This window comes from Cololabis saira, chromosome 7, assembly GCF_033807715.1.
Source record: "Cololabis saira isolate AMF1-May2022 chromosome 7, fColSai1.1, whole genome shotgun sequence".
Classification (NCBI taxonomy): Eukaryota; Metazoa; Chordata; class Actinopteri; order Beloniformes; family Belonidae; genus Cololabis; species Cololabis saira.
Window position 1 is genome coordinate 21,631,730 of NC_084593.1, and position 18,993 is coordinate 21,650,722.

General features: G+C 38.3%; 1 protein-coding gene across 6 annotated transcripts in view; it reads right to left on the reverse strand.

The window, feature by feature from the left end:
- Nucleotides 1-18,993, reverse strand: part of gria3b (glutamate receptor, ionotropic, AMPA 3b) — a 104,018-nt gene that overhangs the window by 51,029 nt on the left and 33,996 nt on the right. The window lies entirely within an intron of this gene.

An 18,993-nucleotide genomic window follows, 5' to 3' on the forward strand; every position in this document is an offset into this window, starting at 1 on the left:
CGTGCCAACGCATTTAAAGATAAAGACAATGAAAGATTCATCCAGACCAGCGTTAGAAAGAGATCATTATGCTACGGAAAGAATGGAGAATGAGTCCTTGTAATGATTAATTCACACGTGAAATATTTTCATTTAACAGAGTGCTCAGAAACACTATAGCCAAATCACATAGCATAGAATGAATAATGTAGGCCTATTTCTGGAGGGATGGATTGCATGTAGCACAAGCTTAAATAAAAATGCTTGGTCCGTCTCCGCTGCTGAACGAACAGGAACGAACATGAAGATTATTAATGGAAGTCAAACATGCTGCTGGTGTTCCATTAAAACAAGAACAATGCTTTTGCAAGCTGAATGTCCAATAGTCTTTTATTCGGAAGCGCAGAGCTGCCACCTCAGTGAAAGAAAGTCATTATCGCGATATAACGTGAACATTTATTGTATAAACAATATCTTTTTCGAGTTTGTACAATATGTTATCACGTAATTTGAATATTGTTTTGTCATGTTTGAACAATATATCAGGTTATTACAATATACAAAATAATAATGACTTGGATTTATATAGAGGCACCCAGAGCGCTTTACAGAGATCATTATTCATTCATACACATTCTCTCTGGTGGTGGTAAGCTACATTTTGTAGCCACAGCTTCCCTGGGGCAGACTGACAGAAGCGTGGCTGCCATATCGTGCCAAACGGCCCCTCCGACCCCCACCAACATTCATACACATTCAAACATATTCACACGGGCCAAGCTGGGTAAGGTGTCTTGCCCAAGGACACTACGACAGCAAACTGGGACAGAGCGGGATTCGAACCGCCGACCTTCCGATCATTGGACGACCCGCTCTTTCACCTGAGCTACTGCCGCCCGTGTTGATACATGTTTATCAAGTCATTCCGAAAAACTTTTTACGTTTGTATAATATATGATCACGTTATTATAATTTAAATATTATATTGTAAGAACATCAGTGTTGTGCAAGTTCATACTTCTCATGAACTAGTTCAAAGTTCAGTTCACATAGTTTAATAATGAAAAGTTCACGTTCATAGTTCACCATTTTCATTTTGAACTAGTTCAAATTCAGTTCATTTCAATATTTTTAGGTGAGATGTACAAATTAATGTATTGTCCTACTGGCTTTTCAACTTTACTCAGAGGCTGTAATTCTCCAACAATGTAGTCCATTATCAGTGTTTCTATCTGTTGCTGGGAAATCAAACCCCTGAAGGTGCAGCAGTGGGACTGGGGTCATTTGGGGCTGTTAAGGGTCTGCTTGGCCTTTCCTGATGACATTTTTTGACTGTCAAGGACTCACAGATATTTTCTCACACTGGAAGGATGCTTTAACTCCACATGACGTTTCAAATTTGAAGTTGACAAGGCAGACGTTGGGACTTGTTTTCTCAGCGCAGGTGGACATAATTTGCACAGAAAGGTTCTAGATTCTTACCGTTGGACTCTTTGGGAGACAATGTGTAAAATTCCACGGAGGCCTCATCTGACGTCTCGCAACATCTCTCTCTTCACTGGTCATTGTAAAGCGTGCACCGGGCTCAGGTGCCCGTTGTTAAGCTAGTGTATGCACTGCATTGTGGGTAATGAAGTGTGAAGTCGTCATCTCGTTGAGTATTTTAAATGTGTGCGCCGCCCGCTTGTGAAAAGTATTCCGTAATAATTGGACCTAAACAGTGAAGCTGAAACTCACATAATCTGAACAGTTCAAATTCCAGTTCGTGATCTGCAGAATGAACAAGTTCACGTTCAAGTTCTTTATAGGGCTTGGTCGTCTTGACGTCATCATTTGGGAGAGCCGGCATGTTGGAAGCTACCTTAGCTGCTCTTCGGACCATTTTTTTTAACATTTTTTTTGCGTTCCGTCTGTTCACTTGATGCTACCAACTGCTAATACACTGCTACTACACGGCTGTTTGTTTACACTCACGAGGCTGCCAACATGGCCGCCGCATCCCAGAATGCAACTTGGCGACAAAGCCCTATTTGCAAATATGTTGTGTTCAGTTCAACGTTGTCACAGAAATGAACGTGTGAACGCGTTCATGCACAACACTGTACAACACACTTTTTTTGTCGTACCATGATAAATATGTATATTGTAATAACGTTATGATATATTTTTCAAAGATGAAAGATATTTTGTAATAACGTGATAAGATATTGTAAGAATGTAAAAAATATATTGTTAGAATATTAACATTTCACATTATGACAGGATACAGCTCTAATTTTTCTTTTAAAGATGGTGGCAGTTCAGCGCTTCCGTACTTCTCTTCCATATGTCTATTCATGTTTTATTATATGCTGCGTAACTGATAGGGAGAAAGAAAACCAGAGTTTTCAACAACAGTACATTTTTGGCAGATATTTGCAGATTTTATAGGATAGTTAATTTGATTGGTTATATGCAAATTGCTTGACACTGTCTGAAGAGCAGCGGGCAAAGTAAACATTTCATGTATGGATTTTTTTTTGCCTCTGTGCAAGCTTATCTCCATGAGCCGGCTGCACACAGCTAACAAAGCCGGCAAAGAGACCAAAGAAACATCAAGAGGTATAACAAGAAAACAACTTTGGGGCTCTCTTCTGTTCTCCTCTTTTTCATGTTCTGTCCTTTCTTTCTATCGAGTGGTCAAGAGGCCTTTCACTTGGACATTTTCAGTGCACCTGCCATCCTGGTATGGTGCAACAGCTGCAGCACACCGCCACATATCCACCAGATAACCTTATTCCACGTCATGTGGCACAGAGAGCCGTCGAGGTCGACCCGTACGGCATCATCTGTCCTAAAGAGTGGGAGCACACAGTGGGCGAAAACAACCCTAAAAACAACACATATGGAGAGAAAATCGACTCAATATATCTGTACATGCGTATACCTGTTTGTGTGTAGCTTTGTGCACTTGTATGTATAAAACATCATTTGTAAAACGTAAAGAACATTTTGTCCGTAACTTACCCAAAGTTACGAACAAAATGATTATTTTTATTTTTAATTTTATTATTTTTTTATTTTATTTTCACACATCTACATTTACACACAGATCAGAACGAGCGTTTTTTTGAGACTTTTTTCACGTCTACATGGTGCGTCGGAGTGTTGGCGGAAAGCTGGGTCATCTGAATTTTCTTCCTCGTCAAGTGTTATTTCCTTAGTTCCCATTGAATTTGTAATGAATTATGTGAAAATGACAATCTCACATCCCACGGTTATAACATATTTACTTTGTAATTTCTTATATGGACATATCTGCATTTATGAGCAGTACAAATGTAATTAAATCGTTAAGGCAACGACCGCTATGTAATGGACTATCAAGGACCAAAACTAAACTGACATAATCTAAATAAATGCAGAAATATATATGTTTTCCTTTTGCGTGACTTCAGGTAAGTACAAGTACACAAAGCTACAAATTAAGTGCTATGCACGCACAGCTATATTGAGTCGATTTTCTCTCCATAAAAACACATCCAAGAATTCTAGTTACAAGGAAGTTCCTTTATCAGGTCACATCTCCTAGAATTAGCCATGATACATACTCTCAACAAACTCTGGGTTTGATGACCAATCAACCAAATACCAAACTGTTGGCATATCCCTTTAAGAATGGCAACAACTGAACACTGTATAGTTAAGACAGTGAATTATGTGAGTATAAATGTTAGATAGTCAGACCTTTTTATGAGAATAAAGGCCACAGATTTCCTCCTAAAAATATATATAAAAAACAAAAGTTAAGCCACAAAGACATGAAGCTAAACTATCATCATTATTACATAAAAACAGCAGCAGTATCCATCATATGCTTTACATCTTCACATCTCCTCCACCTAGAGAAAAGGTTCCTGAATGGCGTTTTGAATAAAAGCGATGCATTATTCATCTTCCTGAGGCATATACCTCAGCATCTATAAGCCAGCTGGATACTTCCCAACAGTAAAAGCTTCTCACATTCAAAGGTTCTATGCAGATTAATTGCGTCAAAATGGTCTCTGTTGGTTTGGTAACTGTTGAAAATCCCGGTAAAGGTAAGAGAAAAAAATCCCAACAAGCCATTTAACACATGGTAGACATATCAGGAATAGGGGTTAAAATGATAAGTGAGTGCGCATTTGTTTCGGGGCCTCTGGCATTTATTTGTTTAGCATTGTGAAAACACTTATTTCTGAGCAGCTTGGCAGACGTTATTATATGCCTCAGAACGTTCAAAAATGACAAATGGGGACTTGGGTGTCTTTTATGTAAGCATAATATTATGTATGAAACTATCAAATTTTCATTTTATGAGGTTTAAGGTGCAACAAAAACTACAAACCCCCCCAAAAAAACTCATATGTGGAAGAGAGGAACACTATTCATGTCAATCAGATTAAAATCACGGAGGCCTTTTATTTTGAAATTGCAATTTGGGCAGCATTTGTCTCCTTCCTGCCTCCAGCAAACCCTGAACTGTGCAGCAACAATTGGATTAATTTAAGATTCACAGAAGATTCCATGCCTGCCTAGTTTTACATTTGTATGGAAATGAAGAGATGGAATCTGGTGGCGGTAAATAGTCTGCCCAGAAATGGATTACGTTTGCTCAAGTTTGTTTTTTTTCTTAAGTCAGCAGAAAAGTTTATGTTTTATGATTTCAACTTCAATATCCAAAGAGAACTAAATCCCATGAGAGAGTGCGTAATTTATTCTGAGAGCAGCATCAAGAGCGATAGTTATTTCTTCACCCCTCTTAGCAAGCAAAGATCAGAAGTATTTTTGTTCATCGAGAGTTGTCTGCGTAGATTTACAACATTTTTCTTGGACCAGTGTCAGTTTCCAGCTTCAGCCATCATTGAATCCAGCTCTAGAGACCCTCATAAATGCTTTTGATAGTGGTATTTATTTCCATCCTGGAGAAAAGCTATAACTCCTACGCTCTTTACCAACAGCTGTGGTACATCTGAAAATATGATACAGTGAACTACGTAAATTATGGAGGACAAGACAAGGCTTCTTTATCACCTTCTATAAATCCTTGAAATTCAAATTAAAAGCAAATTCAAACAAGCAGACTTTTCACAAAATCAGAGCCACGTGAAATGCAGATAACACCCAAATGTTATCGCAAAACAAAAGAAACAGCGGTGTGGCGGAATCTGAACTGGATCGAAGTCCCGTGGCTTCTGTGAAGTTCATTACTTTTCCATTATTCAAATTAGCATTTTTTTAAAGGGGTGAATGTGGAGTGAGTATGCACAAATGTCAAACCCTGGACACTGAAGTGTTTTACAAATTAAAGAAAAAGAAAAGGTCAGACAGAATTTTAGATTAAACAACTTAGTTCACAAAGTTTGATTTTTCCATATTAATAAATAAAAATAATATATTTTAATACCATTTACTACTTCCTACTCACAAATTTAAAAGTAAATAAATTATTTTCAATCCTTATTATTTGTTAACAGTATACAGTACTTCGCAAAAGTCTGAAGCATGCAATTCTTATTTTATCAGAGCTCTAATGACGTCTGTATTTATTTCTCACTTATTTAAAATACAGACGGAAAATAAGGGAACCCGCCTCTCTTAAATCTGAGGACAGAATCCCGAATAATATTGCAAATGTCTGCATGAGGCAGTCTGCTTAAAAAATTAATATGGACTTGGTTCTGGAGGTTTCACTAAATACTGAGTTTGTCTTGTTGATTCATTGCAGTCGGAACATCTTGTGGCTTTATGTTGTGCAAATATTATCTTGAAGTGAAATTATATGGTTTGGTTTTCATGTAAAATTGTGATAACATTTTAAAAAAGAACCCATTAAATGACCAACAGATTTATTAGACAATCAAGGGTTTAAACTTTGATGAAACACAAAAATCGGGGTGCCTAAGACTTTTGCACGGTATTGTTAAGGTGAGGCAAGTGATATTTGAGACAGTTGGAGCAAGGCTTGTTATGTATTTAGCGAAAGGCTGTATATGAAGATGTTCTTTTTTTTTTGTTTACCCAAAAGATTAGCCTGTGAGTGGTCAGTGTGCCACATGTCTTCTGGGTTAGAAATGAAGTGGACATACTTACGCTGCCGTTAACCAACTGTGTTTGGAGCTTAAACTCTGAAACTTGATAGCTTATATTTTAAAACTTTTTCTATTTTCTATCTGGCTGTTTTTACTCATTTTGAAATTCAAGAACTAAGACAAACCTAAAGAAACATTTAAAGAAATCACAGGCCCACTTACTCAGCTTTTCACTCAACCATGCTTCAACTGTCATATCATCATTATTTATGATGATTCATTATTCATTGTTTATTTATCATTCAACTCTCGCAACTGCTGCCACCTCAGGTCAACAAATAGTCGGGAATGTATCGCACCAATGCACGGATGCTATATTTTCTAACTCTCATCGGTATTTTGGGTGACTACTCTTGTTATTGTTGTCTTGAGGTGAAACATTTTTGAGAAAAATCAGTGACACTGTCCTTTTACAACAAGCGAAGAACATGAAAATGTCAAGGTGACCACAACCGTTTAAAAAAAAATTCTATCTATCTTTATCTATCTTTTTTTTTGTCTGACATAATGCATCAGCTTTCCCGCTAGCTGACATTCACAGGATCCATTCCAAAATAAAGGTTATCTATGACGCCTGACTTTGCAATGACAAGGAAAACATGTGTTTGGATTAACTGAGGTGGAAACATGGTTGAGGTACATGTGCAGCTAAATGTGCATGGAGTGGTGACGGGTTATTCAAAGATGTTTGAGAGACAGGAAAGGGTTTGTAGTTACTCTCTGAATGGTCATTCACAGTATTTATCTTTACAGTAGCGTGATTTTAGCCCCAGTCGTACAGGCTGCCATTTAAATGAATGTAGGGATCAGCGCTAATATGAAGGAAGGGAGCAGAAAGAGGAATGTCAGTGCCACTGGCGTAACGGAGGGATTGTGTTGCATGTCCAGGCCTGGACTCAATTTCTGAAAAAGTGAAGGGGATGTTTTCACGCTTGAATGCTGTGTTAAGTTGCTCTTCAAATACTCTCTCTAAACAACTGTATAGTTTGTGGAGCGGCGTATAAACATCTGCGATGGGTGAAAACACAATTATTCTTGCATCCAGATGGAGCCTAAAGACGCCCTGTGTACTTATAAATCATAGCTGTGGGGAATGAGATGTTGTGGTAGTGTAGCGAACGGCGGCTGAGTGAGAGCTGCAGTCTTCTTCTTCGTCGCTGAACCAGATCTTAACAGGATGAGTTTTGAAGCGTCACCCGTGGCGGCTCAGCAGTAATTGAATTGAGTTGCATCTAATCTCATTGCCCAGCTCCTTTGGTTCCCTGCCTCTCATTAGGGTTCGGTGCAGAGTGTCACAGGCTTCCGTCTCGCTTTCTTTCCCTCTCACACCCCTCCCTCATATCTTACAGGCAATCTGCTCTAACTAGGCAATTCAGAGAAATATGGCAAATTCCTCTAAGCCTGCACCTCAGCGTCAGCTAAAACTAAATGTCAGCTTGAGAGACACAGCTGTACCATTTGCTCATAGTACACTCTTATCACTGTTATTACAATAATCCTGAAGCCAAACCTACTAATCTAATCAAATAAGGCAATGTAAGTAAATAAGATAGTACTAACTACGATGCTATTCAAAATAAATAAAGGGAGCAGCAACCACTGAACGTACTGTAAAGAGGGAGGTGGATGGGAAAACGAAAAAAAAACAAAAAAAAAAAACAGTGTGAGTGTATTTATGAAGCTTAAAAATCAAACATGAAATAGAGGCGCCAGCCTTTGACTGAACAGTGAATGTGTCTGCTCTTCATTTTAATCTGCCAATTCTGTGGTAAATAAGGGTCTCTGGTGACCTGAATCACACTGCTGAGCTCTGCCCAGGGTCTCACACGGAATGAGAAAACTGAGCTGAAACAGCAGAGATAACATGTCTGATTTGTAATCGCGGGGTTGGCAAGAACACTGCGTGAACATCAGTAGAATGAAATTGAGAGTCAACTTCACAGATGCCATACTATTGAAAATCTTTTTTAAATGTCTCTTACAAAACAAAATCCATCAGGGATATATGGGCTCTTTATGTGCCATGAGTAAACCGTTTACTTCTGCTATTGTGGAGCCGAGCAGAGACTTCTGTGGTGGCTTTTACAGATGTATTTTGCAGATTTATGTGAGAGTTTGGTATAGTATCTCAGATAAACAACACCACACAGCATTGAGTTCCCCAAAACTGAAAACTAGGCCAAAGTGTGTGACAGCAGTGTGTGAAAAATTAGGTTCACCCTTAGTGCTTCCATCCAGATTAAAAAGGTAGAAAAGCAGCCAGCTACTTTTAAATTATAAATCAGTGTGAGGATTACTAAAAAAGCAGATGTCTTGGTATTTGCTGACCGTTACTGTCTTACAGGAAAAAACAAAAAAACAAAAAGCAAAATGTCTACATGACTGCTAAAGGTGATTATACAAGCTGTTGAATCATGGGATGTGTTAAGGTTCTCACAGTTTCCAGTTTTGAAAAATAAATAATGCATTTGTATGATATGTCCCATGTTGTTTATGACACAAGATCAACATAGTGAAATTCACACAGTAGTTTTATAGTTAAAGCAACACAATGTAACTTTCAGCTTTTGTTGAGTTTGGCGGCTCCTTTGGACAAAAGCGGTAGTGCTTTACCAGTAGTGTGGAAGGGTTCCTACCATGCACCTCAAAGTTACAGAGTGCCAGTGAAGGCGATACAGACCCCTCAGACCATGACAGAGGTGTCATTAAACCTGTTGGAAGTTGATGTACCATCACAATGACTCTGGAAATATTATATTAAGGTGGAAAAGTGCTGCTTTAACATGGTGTATGTATTAGGGATGGGCGGTATAGACTAAAACATTTATCACCATAATTTCTGGCATTTATCCCGATAACGATAAAAATGACGATAGAAAAAATACCAATTCAACTCCACCTTTTTAAATATAAATCTATCACCACATTCAGTCTTTGGAGCCCCCGAAACACTGTTCTATCGGTTTTATCTATCTATCTATCTATCTATCTATCTATCTATCTATCTATCTATCTATCTATCTATCTATCTATCTATCTATCTATCTATCTATCTATCTATCTATCTATCTATCTATCTATCTATCTATCTATCTATCTATCTATCTATCTATCTATCTATCTATCTATCTATCTATCTATCTATCTTTCTTTCAGGCTCATATCTTCCTTCCTTCCTTCCTTCCTTCCTTCCTTCCTTCCTTCCTTCCTTCCTTCCTTCCTTCCTTCCTTCCTTCCTTCCTTCCTTCCTTCCTTCCTTCCTTCCTTCCTTCCTTCCTTCCTTCCTTCCTTCACGTATGTTGTGCGTGGATTTAACGTAGAACCATAAATCAGCTTTACACAAAAACGGCATCAACGGGAATTTATCATTTTGACCGCGAGATGACAAATTCTTACCGTGGGGAATTTTTTTGACGGTAAATCGTGAACGGTAAAATATCCCCCATTCCTAGTATGTATCAAGTTGTGATTGCTATTTTTGTTATAATGTCCTTAGATTCAAGGATGACTGTGTGCCTTTTCTGTTCAGAGCAACCCTGTAACTAACTGTTAAACAAAGAACAGATGAGAGTTGCTTTTACCAACAGGATACAACTAAGATTAACTAGACATTCTCAACATACCAAAATATCACCCTCCGTTTTAGTGCGAGATGGCTTGTCTTCACTGTTATTTTGAAGAACACATGATAAAAACAGTATTTTTAGCTTGCTGAGATTGGGCTTCATGGCTAAGTGTGCTCTCAGGGATCTGAAGACCCTCCAGCATGTGTGCAGTGAAGATCAAAATCTTGAGCTTATGAGGAATGCTTTATATCTTGTCAAAGTATCATCAGACATAGACCAGCAACTTGGGTAAATACACTTTGGTTTCCTGGCTTTGTATGACTTATGTTTTTGACTTCACTGACAAACGAAACTTTATACAGTAATATCAAACAGAATCAGTCAAGTGAATGTCTGACGTTATTCTGAAGAAGGGATTTGTAAGCTCAACTGACATGATAAGATGGATACATGTCAGCGGTAATTAACTGTGGGGGAGGAAAATGAAGGGAAAAAAACTGACTCAAAAAAACATGGCTTCAGCTCATAAAAATGGAGGAAAAGTTTCCACGTCTCCTTACCCAGAGGAGAAGAGTGCTCTAGACCTTTACAGCAATGGCAGAAACATAGGATTCACCGTGAAGCGAATGCCAAAGTAGCCCAAAAGCCATAGCTTTGATGTGGTATTTACAGTAGGCCTACAACCAAAACAGTTTGGCTGCCAAGAGTTGTCCTAATCAACAAGACAGTGCATGTCAAATCAAACAGAAGCAGCACGCCGTCTGTATCTTTAGAAACGCATGCATGAGGGAGGAGAGGGGAACTTTTGGAAAATCCACCCACAGACCTTTCAGAGTTACCCCATTTTCCATTCCCTCTTACACTACAGTTGCATATTAGTACACATAATGCACACGTGAGATCATACATTCAATTAAAACAGTTGGGATATTGTGTAAAACTGTTAAAAAAAACAGAATACAATGACTTGCAAATCTCATAAGGCCATAGAAAGCATCAACGTTTGAAGGTGAGACACTGATGGCAACATCTCAAAAAAGTTAGGGACATGTGGGCAAAGAAAGACCGTGACATTAAGTGTTATGAAAAGAAACACCTGGAGGGGCTATTTAAGTTAAATGGTAACAGGTCAGTAACATGATTCATATAAAAAGAGCATCTTAGAGAGGCAAAATCTGTCAGAAGTAAAACAATAATGTTCATGATAAAATTGTTCATCAGAATAATGTTCCTTGACATAAAACTAACTGTGAGGATCTTGAATACCCCGTCATGTACAGTGTATAATATAATCATAAGATTCAGAGAATCTTTCAAGTTCAGAGATTCTGTAACAGAAATCGCTGCGTAAGAGCTCAGCTGCACATGCCATCCACAAATACAGGTTAAAGGTGAAGCCATATGTGAACATTATCCAAAAACGTCGCTGCCTTTTCTGTGCCAAAGAATGTTTAAAATGTGCTTAGGCAAAGGGAGAACCATCCTGTGGTGAGATGAATCGAAATCTGAAATTCTTTTAGGAAACTATGGAGGCCTGCAGGGGGTAGCACTCAGTTCAGAAGCCTGCATCTCTGAATGTGTGTGTAAGTGTGTGTGTGCACCATGGCTTTACAGTCGAACAGACAGGGGACTGAACTGGCCTCCCTGCAGTGATGGCTTTGTTTTTTCACAGATAAAAACATTTGAACATCATGTGATGATCAATGCGACAAAGACGACCCAGGAATGCTGAGAAGCTCCAATCCTATCTCGTACGGATGCAACAACATTGTTCCTCCAAATATCCAACTGCAACTGGTGTCCCCAGCTCCCAGCCTGCCATCAACAAGAAAAGAGGATGCAACTCAGTGGTAAACATCATCCTTTCTCAACTTTTTGACACTATTTTGAGAGGTGTTGTTTCCATTAAATTCAAAAATATCTTCTGTTAAAAAGATGTAAAAATTTTTTCAGATTAAACAGAAAAATTTCATGGGATTTTGTATTTTTTTTTAAATAGCATTTGTAACACAAGGGCAGAGCTGTATATGTGAAAGTAAAGCAGCACAAAAATATCTGGTAGGTTTGTCTAATCAGCTTAAATACAGAAAAAAAAGAACCCTGAACCTTTTACGGAAAAAAAAAAAATCTTTTTTTTCAGCTGCTGCATTTGCTCACTGGGATGACACATGTACTTTATTTGTTTTTTTCAAACAAACAAATTGTTCCTGTGTCATGCAGTAACATCAAAGCAATTTACCTGCTTGAGAAAAAGGCCAAGACATTCTGTTATAATGAAAAAATGAAGCTCCCAGCTGTAATTTCATGGCTGCTGAAGCTAACAGTGGGCAGATGGTAAAATGGCTTTATTCCAGGTTCACTTAAGAGGACGCAGCCAGAGCAGAGGGGTTTACTGAGTGCTTATTGTGACAGATGATAGCTCTCGGATCACTTTTTTACCTTCTTTTTCTAAGTGCAGGTGCTTGATGTTTAGTCTTTCTAGAGAGGTTACCAAATTGCAGAGGTTGCCACCGCAAGTTTGACTCGGTATATATTGGGATGTCACTTTGGTAGTATTACTAGTTTATGTGTGTAAAATTAAAAAAAGAGAATACCAGTGATGCATAGCTTCATCCATATTTCTTTAATATTATTTTTCTTGTGCATTTTATGGGTTCTTTGATGTGCCCTTTCTTGTCAGCGTGTCCAAGCTGATTTATTCTCCTGATGCATGCATAATTTAGTTGTTATGAAGCCACCGTGAAGGAGAGGGCCTCCAAAGCACAAAAGGCAAATGTGTGTGCGTGTGTGTCTGTGTGCGAGAGGATATAAAGTTGCGTCTGGATGCAGCTGATGTGCCATTATTGTGGCTGAGATGGGACCACGATGCTGAAGAAACTGCAGAGCATGATGCAGAGAAGGTTATCGTAAGGAGCTGGCGTATAAATCAAGCATTGCGGGAGATAATATTGCACTTGACTAGACATTATTCGTGTGAAATGTGTCAGAATGGCATAAAACTGCATGTATAACAAATGAAAAGGATTTTTAAAAGAAGCCTCTGAAGTTTTGTAGTCGTACATACAAAATGTTGTTTCTTTGTTTTCCAGGCATCTGCCAACTAGGCCGTTAATAAGATAAAGTACAAACTACAGAATTAAAAAAAAAAACACAACTCATGGCTATGCGTGATGAAAAAACAAGTGTTTCATGTCCTCTCTGTGTTCAATTACTTTAGTTGGGACAGTCCTTGACGCGTTTGGTAATGTATCAAATGGCTCGATCTACTATGTGTGCAGAACAGTAAAAGCAATGCCAAGCCACAACAATCTAATTAAAGGACAGACTTCATTTGCTTTGCCATCAAAGGCATCTAGGAGAGCAGCAGGAGGCATTTGTTGTTTGACTCTTTTAGGGGAACAAAGGCAGCTGTCTCAGGATAGCCAATTAGAGGGACTGCTGAAGGATAGGGAGCAAAGTTTGCTTTGGTTACCCACCTCCCCAACTGCACGCCATATCTGTCTCTCTATCTTCCTCTGCACTGTACTGCGGCTTGGCAGCAGCCCGACGAGATCAAGCTAACTACAGCAGCTGCAATCATCCTCCCGTTCACACGCGGCCTACTCCTGTTGGCACGTCACCCGGGAGTCGTCTCGTCTGTCCTACTTGGTTGTTACTGTGAAAACTGGGTTTTCATTCTTGTGCTCGTCTGACTTACTGGTTACTTGATCATTTGATGATTTGGAGTTGATTTAAAAAAAAGAACAAAAGAGAAAGAAAGAAGGTACTGAAAAATACTAAACAAAAAAAAGGCTTTTTTTAATTTCTAATAATTATTCCTGTTCATTTATTGTTCAGAAATGAGTGGCAGCAATCATGGCCTCCATTCTGAGGATCCCAGATTGGGTTGTTGGAATTGGATTTAGGCTCAATCTGTTGTCTTGGAGATGGCTGCCCCAATAAAAAACACATTTCTTGTGATGACAGCTTGGGTTTAAAAGTTATTGCAATATTGAATACAATTTTGTAAGACTTTTGTAGAAACATTTTTTCATTTTCTAACAGTTTATTAAGGAAAGTAACAACCTGGTGCCTAAATAACGTCTGCTGAGATTCCTACATATAATCCTGAGCCCATATACATGTAATAGAAGTAGATTTATGCGTTTTATAACAATCTATAACTTCTGTGGGCACAAATACTACTATAACCTCTAAAGATCAATATGTGCATTACTGTTTCAGATATGTTTGCTGAATCGACTGCTGTTGAGGTCACAGGAATTATTGATAAAGGAAATCAAACCCTGGGGATCTTTTAAGACTGAATGCAGCTCCCGCATGGCAGATTTTTGTTCTAAGAACATTTGACTTTCTGGAGCAATAAAGAGGTTGGGACATGAGAAAAATATTTCAATATCATTTTCAAGTGTCAGCAGTTAAATGAAAAAAGAAAATAAATGGTTTTTCTGCGTAGCAGCTATGTGTTGGAGCGCTTTCCCTCAAACTGGATCACATTCAAAATATTGATCGGTCTACGAAATGATGTAAACAGATGACAGGAGAGCCGGCATTGTTCTTAAAATGTCATCAGGGCCTCAGTGTGGCTGTGGATGCTTCCAGACGAGCTCCAATTCTTTCTGTCAAAACATCATGATAAACAAAATTGTAGAGGTATTTGTAAAAAAATTAAATATTGAGCCTGCCTGAGAGGGTACATGCACCAATCATCAGCTTCTTTCATGGGCTGCCTGGCAAGAATCAGATATTAATCAGCTAATTTTGTCCACCAAGGGAAATACCATGAGCTATTTAAGAGTCCACATACGTCTCACATATGATCCCAAGAAATAAAATTGTTGTGTTTGTTTCAAAAACCTGTTAGCTAAGCCTTCTGGGAATATTATCGTTGATATAATTTAGCTGTGAAGAAGCATGGCCGAGCTGAAAACTTCTAATGGTATCTTCATTCTGGGATTTTAAGTTTTCTTTGCCATAAAATGTACAGTTTTTTTTCAACAGCAAACATATTTTGAAATATGAGACAATTTTGGTACATTATTAACCAGATATTTCAGGTTAATATGGGATTATATGAAACTCCTATGAATAGTTAGTGTTGTTATTCAGTCTTCATAAGAAACTGTTTTAAATGTTGAACACAAACCAACACGTCACAAGTCACTGTTTCTAGGCTCCAGCAGACCGTCATGAACCGCCAGAAAAAAAAAAAAGAGGCAGATGTCTAGGAAGAGGGCCTTCTCTTCACGCAGTACATTAATGAAATCACAGAACTACTGAGACACACGTTGCCGACAAACAGTTTCAGACAGCTCCTAAGGTGGAATATCTCACTCAAATTACTAGTTTCTATTTGCATTTTTTAAGGCTTATGCTTTCATGAATTTAAGCTAAATTATACAAAGTAATTTTGTTACAGGGTAACAAGACATGTGAGGTGAGTTTCCAAAACAATAGGAACGACTGCCCACTTTTACAGAAAGGAATAAAAGGAATAAAAAAAGAAAGATGTAGTCTATTTAGAAATGAATTAACATGTCATTTTGGATTTTTTTGTTTCTTTTACAGCCCTTTTTAGCTCATTTATTCAGCACATTTCTTTCTATTTCACACAAACACTAACCACATGTCAGCTGCTGTGCTCTTAATGCATGGACACAACAGATCAATACACGATCATGCGCCGAGGAAAGGCTACTGGGTTAAACAGCTGCCACCTGAGCATACAAGGCAAGACATTCAATTCCCACATGAACCTCTGATGAGCACTTGCCCTCTGTTAGCGAAAGTATGAGTGTTTGTGTTTACAGGTGATGGATAAACAGCATGTAAAACACTTTGCAGAACCTAGGCAACGTTGACAAGCTTAGTGCAGAGAATTTACTTCCCGGACTGACTCTAGCAAGTCCTTCACAAGGCCAAACACACTGACACACAACCATCCACACTCCCACAGTCGATTCAGAATCACCTACAAATCTCCCACGCATGTATTTAAATGGTGGGAGAAAGCTGGAGCGCAAGCACAGCATCCAAACATCCTCACAAAGACCTGAGTTGATGTTAAAAGCAGTTACCTTATTGTAGGGCTGGGCGATATATCGAGATTTTAATATATATCAATATATTTTCAAACACGATATGGTACGAGGCAATATCGTTTATATCGATTTTCAAAAAAAAAAAAAAATTATATATTTTTTTTTTTTTACATTCTTTTTTTTATGATTTTGATATAGCTTATTTTGTGACAAATTGACTTGAATGTTTTATTTGAGATTTGCACAAATGTTTTGTTATTTGCACAACTGTCAACCTCAGTGGAAAAGTCTGCCTGTTACTGTCTACATTGTATTAATTGCACAGTGTATTTTAATTTAATTGTTATGCAGGAAAGGGATATTTGTTTTATTTTATTCAAGAAGCATTTTTATTCTATATATGCAGGCAGTTTATTTTTATTTCATTTGTTTTATACATTTTGATATTGTGCAGACCTCTGTTAATAAAGGTACCTGTGTGACATTTGGCACGAGGCTTTGTATTAAAACTGACTGTTTTTTTAAGAGTTTGCCTCAGAAAAAAATGAAGCTAACAGAGATGCTATGCTATAATGCTTTGGGGGAAACCCCAATTAAGGCACAGAAACAATATCGAGATATATATCGAGTATCGCCATTCAGCTAGAAAATATCGAGATATGACTTTTGGTCCATATCGCCCAGCCCTACCTTATTGTTGTGAGGATGTGCAAACCACTACTGATCCCAAACACTTTGATTGTGTTTTTCATTATGTCAAATATTCAAATAAATTACACAGTTTTGTGACTGAGCACTTTTGAGGAAAGGAAGATCTGGACATCAAGATGTCTGGATCTGGAAGATCAAGACATGGCAACGCCAGAATGCTAAAAGCAAAAGGTAAAAAAAAATAAAAAAATTGGGGGGGACAAAAAGAGAGAAAGAGGGCAAGTGACTCATAAATCAAGAAGAGGTGAGATTGCTGAATCAGGGGTTGATTGTGCCTGGGAGAGACAATAAAGCCTGTAATCATCTGTCTCTGCTGCGGAGACCTGGCAATTATCTGCCCATACCTGACCGCCACAACAGAAAGGGCAGGATCCATCTACCTTCACCTTATCACCCTGAACCACTCCAGTTTTAAAGGGGACATTTGTGTGACGATAGAAACGGAACCAGAGAGTGGTAAAAAGATCACATTCCCTGTAGCAGGGGCCAGAGCAGGGGGAACAGAGGTTTGGTGGAGGAGTTTTTCTGGCTAGTCATATGTCATATGCTGGGGGGGGGGGTGTCAAAGCAAAGAGGGGTGATAGCTGTATGGATCTTTCATCTCCCCCTGCCAACACATATTCAAACACACACAGATAAGGTAGCCTGCCAATATATTACCCCAGATAGCTAGAGAGTAGCCAGTCATTACGCCGCTATAACACTGTCTCTGTTTGCGTCCATTGAAGTTCCTTCATCATAATGTCTCCTTTCAAAGACCTGTCTGATATTGGCATTAAGGGTACAAATTTCCCTCCATTTTCATTCAATATATTTGAGCCCGAAGCATATAGACCATCACTCTCTGACTGAAAGCACTGCACTAAAGACTAAAAGCATTTTTTTTTTTTTTTTGCCAGTCCAATAACAGAGCTAAATGAATAGTGTAGCTGTAATTAATCTTTTCTATTGACTGAATAAAACCTCCTGCTGGAACTCAGCTGTTTTTTTTTCTCTCCTCTCTATAGCGCTGTGACTTTCCTCTCTAATAGGATAGTTTGGCGAATAATCACACAGTTGCTTCCAGTGTTGTAGATGATCAATGCCCTTTATCAAACACAAATTAAAAAGCAGAAAGGCACTCAAGAAAATAATACATTGCAACAGGTGATTTGCGTTTTGCGAGGGTCATCGTAATGTGGGTTCATTTGGCTGATGATTCGGTGCTTATCTACAGCAAATATTAGACATGCAACCGTCACGTGCAGTAGGGACTGTTTAGCACATGTTTAAATGTACCCCTCTTGCTGATGGGAAGATGAAGAGTTTCTTTTCAATGAAAAGACACACAAAAAATGTTTGCTGACCTGAAAAAAAAAAAAGAAAAAGACGAAACAAACAAACAAAAGATCTAATCGTATCATCTCTGCCAATTAAACGGAGCATGGCTAAACTGTGATCCAGTAAATAAAAAATTAGAAACACGTACACATAATAACAAATTCAATATTCAGTAAAACTGTCACAACAAAATCACTGACCCATCCTTTTCAAATAGCTAAAAATAACTCCCACCCCCTTTAGTCGGCTGCTAGTCACTACATGAGCATAAACTAGGAATGAAGTTGAAATAACTTTCCTATAAAAAGAAAATGTATAAATAAATTGTTTTTATAGGGTAAATAGAAAATACTGCTCAAATTAAAAGTTAATTTAATGAAATTTGAAACCAGACCGTTTCATGAATGTTCCCACAGTACTACACAGCGTGCGGTCAAATGATGCTCTTTTGAACATTAAACCACATAAGCATATTCAAATAACCCCTGAAATTAAATTATAAATAAGTTAATGCACACAATCTGGGCTTTTGAATATATACATAATCTCTGAATTTAATTAATACTTTAACAATCCCTTGTTTTGTTTATCATGTCTGAGTCAACTTGTAAAGTGATTCAATTGAATGAACTGTGATATGGTCTTTAATCATCAGTTTAAATCCATTGAAAAAAATGACCCAAAAATATATAAAATAACTCAAAATAATAACATATTGGGGTGTCTGTCAATGATTTCACTTTAGAGCTCGAGGGTAAAAGGGGAAATGTACAGAGTGGAAAATCATTTTTTCCTGTCATTCCTCTTGGTTTAGCCAGCAGTGTCCACATCGCCAGGGGAGCAGCACTACCTGATAAGCAGAGGTAGAGACTCTCTGACACATCTGTCTGCTTGATGAGCCAAGTGTCAAAGCCCCCCAAAGTGCTGGATGGAGTGCATCAATAAACGACTTTAATCACCTCCTGGGGCCAATGTCCTCCCACTAATAAGGGATCGCCTTACACCACTGGCAGTGAGGAGAGGTAAAAGTGGTTTGGTATGGGGCTCAGCACGCTGATGTGTTCCACGCTGGGAATTGTCTGTACACAGGTAACAGGCTGTAAATAACAAGTGCCTGCTGTTGCCTTAATTGCTGGAGTGAACTGGTGCTTTGTTGTTTCCTCCTTGTTTTGCCATCCCTTTCTTGCCCTTTGTTGCCATTTCACGTCTTTAAGAAAGATGCTGATGGCTCATCGCTACCTCCCCGCCCCTTCCATTTTTGTATTT